The 6,231-nt window shown below is 32.2% G+C and overlaps 1 pseudogene across 1 annotated transcript; it reads left to right on the forward strand.

Annotated features, from left to right (window-relative positions):
* The first annotated feature begins 5,196 nt into the window (after positions 1–5,196).
* Positions 5,197–5,883, forward strand: LOC308354248 (U2 small nuclear ribonucleoprotein B''-like; annotated as a pseudogene). The gene has a single exon. The product of its transcript is annotated as a U2 small nuclear ribonucleoprotein B''-like (transcript).
* The last annotated feature ends 348 nt before the right edge of the window (positions 5,884–6,231 follow it).

A 6,231-nucleotide genomic window follows, 5' to 3' on the forward strand; every position in this document is an offset into this window, starting at 1 on the left:
ACTGAGAACCTTGTAACAAAAGACAGATTGACAAGAGAAAAACAAACAGAATTTTACTAATATGTATATTTCATGTCTTCATGGGAAATACTCAGGAGAAAATGAAAATGGTCTGAGCTATCGTAGAATTCAGCCTTAAATACTGTCTTCAACAAAAGAAAGAAGAGTGTGGGGGAGACCAGTTGTGGGAGGTAACCAGGAAAAGCATGGTAAACAAGAGTAATGTTCATTATGCAAATTTCAAGTTGGTGTCTTCTCCACCGATAAGAATTTCTTGTGATTTAGTCATTCTTTTCTGCCTGATACAGACAGGGGGACATCCTTACTAATGGAGATTTCCTTTATAAATGGAAATTTCCCTTACAAATAATTTCTACTCTATTCTCAGAGATTCTTTTGTGAATTCTTTCTCAAAATAATCAACTCAAAATAATCCTCATGCCAAAGAGACATATTTTGAGGATGGCGTGTTCTGCCATCCTTCACTCACAGGAACAATGATCTGAAATATAGGATTGTTTTAAAAGGCTCAAGATAGCCATTTTGTCTATTTGGTTGATATTTCTTCTTCCCTAGGGTGACTCTTCTGCTAGTGTGTAAGTTGCAATGTACTTATACCCATGATTATCAAGAAAAATAAAAAATAAATGTTAGTTTCTCTCCTCCAAAAGTAATGATTACATGGTAAAGGAAAACATTTTAGTGTAACTGTTTTTTTAAAAATTAACATTTTCAGGAACACCTGAATGGCTCAGTTGGTTGGGTGTCAGACTCTAGATTTTGTCTGGGGTTATGGTCTCAAGGTGGTGAGATCAAGCCCTGAGTTGGACTATGCATCCAGGGCAGAGTCTGTTTCTCCCTCTCCCTCTGCTCCTCCCCTTGATCACATTATCTGTCTCTCTCTCTATCAAATATATATATATACATATATATGTATGTGTATATATATATATATATTTATATATATTAATATATTATATATTAATTTTAAAGATTATATATACACATATATAAGCTTTAAAAATTAACATTTTCAGTTAAGGGATTTTAAAATAATTTACCGTAATTTAGAAGACATCAGTCATCTAAAAGTTTATTAATAAAGAAGCCATCAAGTCTTGATTTTTTCTTTATATTTTATTCATTTCATGAATTATTTTTCAAAATAAATCTATACTATAGTGTAAATTCTCCTGTCCAGTACATTTTAAGAAATATTTATGAAATATTAAAATATCTTATTTAAAATTAAAAAACGTTTAACATCATTCAAACTAACAAGGTAAATCTGACTTTGAAAACTAACCTTCCCATTCAGTGCTAAAAAGAAATGAGCTATCAGACCATGAAGAGACTTGGAGGAGTCTTAAATACATGTTACTCAGTGAAAGAAGACAACCTGAAAAGGCTACATATGGTATAAGCACAACACAGGACATTCTGGAAAAGGCAAAACTATGGAAACAGTAAAAAGATCAGTGGTTGCCAGGGGTTGACGGCCAGGGGAGAGGAGTAGAGAAAGCAGAGAGTATTTTTACGGCAGGAAAAAGACTATAAAAATGGATGCATGTTGTTATCCATTTGTCTAACTCCACAGAATATACAACAGCAAGCGTGAACTATAATGTTGACTCTAGACTTTGGGTGATAATGATGTGTCAGTGAAGGTTCAGCAGCGGTGACATATGTACCACTCTGGTACCAGACGTTGCTAATGAGACAGGCTATGCATGTGTGAGGGCAGAGTGTACATGGAAAATCTCTGCATCTTCTCTGCAGTTTTGGTAGAAAAAGTAAAAAAATAAAATCTTAATTTTAAAAAAGTTCACATTGATGTCCAGTAATTTGGGGTTTCTTACCCAATTCTCTCCTTTATTTCATATCTATTTCAATTTATTTGGAATAGAAATTTTCATAGTGTAGCGAGATAACTTCAGAGAAGCTAGAAACATTCATTATCTGAGATATGAAAATGTCTGAGGATAAAAATATATTTTAAAAGATGCTTTAGAAACAAGCTTAACATAAACGGATGTTAAATCTGCATTGAACTCAGTGGTATTAGCAAATGATAAACCTCTAAAATTAACTATATTGTCATCTGCTTAAAATGTGGAACTTCTAAGCTCTCAAAGTTTTCATTCTTTGACTTTAATGTAATACAGTGAGAACTTCATTATAATGTAATATTCAAAACATTACTAAGATACAAAAATTATCCCCAAGTTAAAAAATGCAGTTTGCTGTTAAGCTGACATTACAGTTTATAAACAATTTCAGATGGGAGTTCTTGAAGTTTTTAACGGTATCCATCTTCAACACAGCTCCTGTTTATCTCACTGAAACTGTATTATGTTTCAAAATCTAAAATTAACCAATTGAAAACATTTACGATTAACAACATAAATACTCTTCCTTAAACAGAATCTCATTATCTCTCAGAAAGACTTCAATAATAGCTCCTAATGGATTTCCTAACTCCCTGCAACTCACAACAAAAAGTATACTAATAGGACAAAATTTTGCAACATTGTAAGGTAATTTTTATTTGAATATGCCAAATTAGTCAAGACAATTTTATTTATGTGTCTACTGTTGAAAAAGAAGTTATTTTTTTTTCTATATACATCTGCCACAATGAAATTCTAAGCAGGGAAAATAACAATCACCATTATTTATTGAGCATCTACTGAATTCTGCTTTCAGTTTTAATCACTTTGCTACATTATCTCACCTCATCCTTACATTACTGTAAGAAAGCCATTGCTCTTTTGAAACAGAGTTCTACAGAAGCTCTTAAACTGGCCTGAACTTTCTTTGCTAATAATTAATGGCCAATCGTCATGATTTGAAGCCAAATATATGATTCCAAACGCTCTTTTTTTAAACCATTATACTCTACTGCTTTACAGATATTCTTGAAAATTATAAATATGATAAACGAATCATTTAAATATATTTGTATATTTTGTTTTGTTAAAAAGATTCTTTTGTCCTTAGCTATATATTTAATATTTCTAACCATCAGAGACTTGTAAGGTGTAGGTGAAATGGAAATAAATTCAAACTTGTTTCCCTTGAGGTGACTAAGCTTCACATGCATAAGAGATGATGGATGTTTCACAAAATAAGAAGCTCTTGAAAATATATGAAACAAAATTAAGATGATTTAAATCTTGTGTGAATGATCAGAATTGTTCTCACTACAACATAGCTTCCTCTGACAGATACATTGTGCACCAATCCTACACCAGAGAATATCATACCATATGTTGTTCTTCAAATATTGGAATATTGTAAAAACTGCTCAGATTTTACAGATTTGCCACTTCTAATGGAGATTGGAGTGGATTTACGATCCCCTGGGGACTCACCAAACATTATTGTTTATTGTGGCCCTCACAAGCCCTTTCTAAGCTTATGACAAGAGGTTGTACTTCTTTCTTTTGATTAAGTTTGAGATGCCTTTCCCATCTATTTTTATTAATTTGAAAGGAAATTGGATAAAAATGATCCTGTGCTTTGCTTTTATTTTACCACCCTTTACTAAGCAGTGTGCTGATAGCATTTTAAACCTGATTTACTGAGAAGGATTTGTGTTATATGTGACTACCAAAAACGGGGAGGGCAAGCCATAGCCCAGCTAAGATCCCATTTCTGCATTTTCAGCTGTGTCAAAGCAGTTTTATTTACCCGATTGAACATTATCCTGGGAGAAAGCAGGTTTGGGTTCCTGTAAGTCTGCTGTTAGTTGGTATGCGTCCTATAAATAGAGGGTCAATTTTTTTGGATAATAAATTTCTCATAATTTTATAATTTTTATAATTCTAATTATATATTATATATATAATATATATATTATATAATATATATAATATATATATTATATAATATATATAATATATATATTATATAATTATATATATAATTATATATATTATATAATTATATAATTATATAATTTAATAATTTTATTATTTTATAATTCTAAATAAATAAATTAAATATTTAATTGTTTTTATAATTTTATAATTATATCATAATTTTATAATTATATATAATAGAGTTTCATAGTTGATCTATAAGCTACCTTCATTTGGAAGTCATATTAATTTATTTTTTCTCATACTTCAGAACAATATAGATATTTAGTGTGCTATCCTTTATAGTTTGAGTTTCTGTTCTATTCAGTAAATACATGTTGATCACTCATCTCTTTACTAGGCATTATGCAGAAAACAAAGACAAGAAACTAGAGTTACTGAGGAAAGCAAAGAGAAGAATAAGACAGGGGTTTTAATAACTAAGTTGCAGGATAGAATATGATAAGTGTCATAAAGGACATATTTACGAAATGCATATGGAGGTTCAGATGATCTAGAGATCATTATTTCATTTTTTTCTCACAGAAATGATATTTGAGGTAAGTCTTAAAGGAAGAGATCAAGAATTGAGGTAGAAGAGAAGCAGATAAACAGAAAAAGTAGAACTTGGTTTATGGATGTTTGGAAAATATTAATTAGTCCTCTGTTCTACACTCAAGGAATACTCTGAAGGCTAATATGAGATAAAACCAGAAGCCTTCACATTCTTTGAATGACATAGTTTGACTTAAATTTTAGATCATTGTGACACCACAATGGACACTGAATTGAGAAAGGAAGGGGTAGGAAGGTGGAATGTCAGCCAAGAGGAATGATCTGAGTCAAGGTAAGAAATTAGGAAAACATGAAATAGGATTGGTTTGGTGCAACTCCAAGGAGCAGAGGACAAAATTGAGGAAATCTGCCAGAAAGTGCAAAAACACAAAAGATGAAGAAAAATTTAAGTAAAATAAACAATAAACAAACAAACAAATAAATAAATAAATAAATAAATAAATAAATACAGGATCACCCTGGGGTTCAAAAGTTCGAAAACATGAGTTACAGAAAGAGAAAATGGAGGGGAGAAAATTGACATAGAACTACTTCATGAAATCTCATCAAGCTTAAGAATGTGGAATCTCAAAATGAAAAGTGTCCACCAAGAAGGCTACAAAATGAGTGAAAAGAGACTCACAATTAGGTAACAATATAACTTGATTTTAGAATCTCTGGAATAAAATAAAGATTTTAATGGCCTTAAGAAGGTGAAGAGAGTATTTCGGTTTTCACAGGACCAGCATGGGCCTCAGGCTATTGGGACATTTTAACCCAAAACATGGATACCAGACCAAATCCTACAATTGATATCAACAATAGGAGTGACAAAATTAAAAAAGAAGAATTCAAAAGCTCCCTATATTCCCTGTTTTCTCAATTTGATCACATGGTAGATATTGTAGCTTTAAATATGGTGAAGAGGAGGGGGCAAGCCTTTGTTACTTTTAAGGAACTGGGCTCACCCCCAATGCCTTCAAACATCCTTACAAGGATGTCCATTTTATGGTAAACAAATGCAAATCCAGGATGCAAAAAGAGATTCTGTTGTAATATCGAAAATCTGTATTACTTTTGCTGACAAAGTGGAAAGAAAAGAGAAGCACGAAAACTGAAGAACTCTTTACAACAACTTCACACAAAAAGCCTGGTCAGGGAATACCAAATGCAGCAAATACCCAAGGAAATTCAACACCAAATCCTCAGATCCCTGATTACCCTCCACACTACACTTTATTCCTTTATTGTTTCTCAGAAGAGACTAATGAGATGATGTGATCCATGCTGTTTAGTTTCCTGGTTTCAAGGAAGTACGTTTGGTACCCGGAGGCACGGCGTTGCTTTCATGGAATTTGAAAATGACAGACAGGCTGGAGTTACTGGGATGCTTTACAAGGATTTAAAAATCACACCATCCCGTGCCATGAAGATCACCTATGCCAAGAAATTGCATAGGAGATAGTGGTCTTTATGGGACTTGGTGTTATTTACAGTGTTTGTTTTGGTAACATTTGGTGGGCCATTTTACTTGGTGGGTGTGAGGGGGAGTAAAGGTTAAATGTTTGTGAATGATTTTAAAACAATACCTAGCCTTTGTTTTGCATTAGTGAACTATGAGGTATAAAGACCTTAATTTTGTTCAATAAATTTTGATTTGTATTCTAAAAAAAAAGAAAAAAGAAAAAGGAAAGAAAGTGAAGAGGGGAAATGGGTAACCAATAAAGTATCAGGATACAAAATTCACATGGGTGTTATGTCCAAATCACTGTTGCCTATAGCAATGGCATAATGCCTTTAAAATTGTAAGGGA

Source organism: Martes martes (genome assembly GCF_963455335.1).
Source record: "Martes martes genome assembly, chromosome: 13".
Taxonomy (NCBI): Eukaryota; Metazoa; Chordata; class Mammalia; order Carnivora; family Mustelidae; genus Martes; species Martes martes.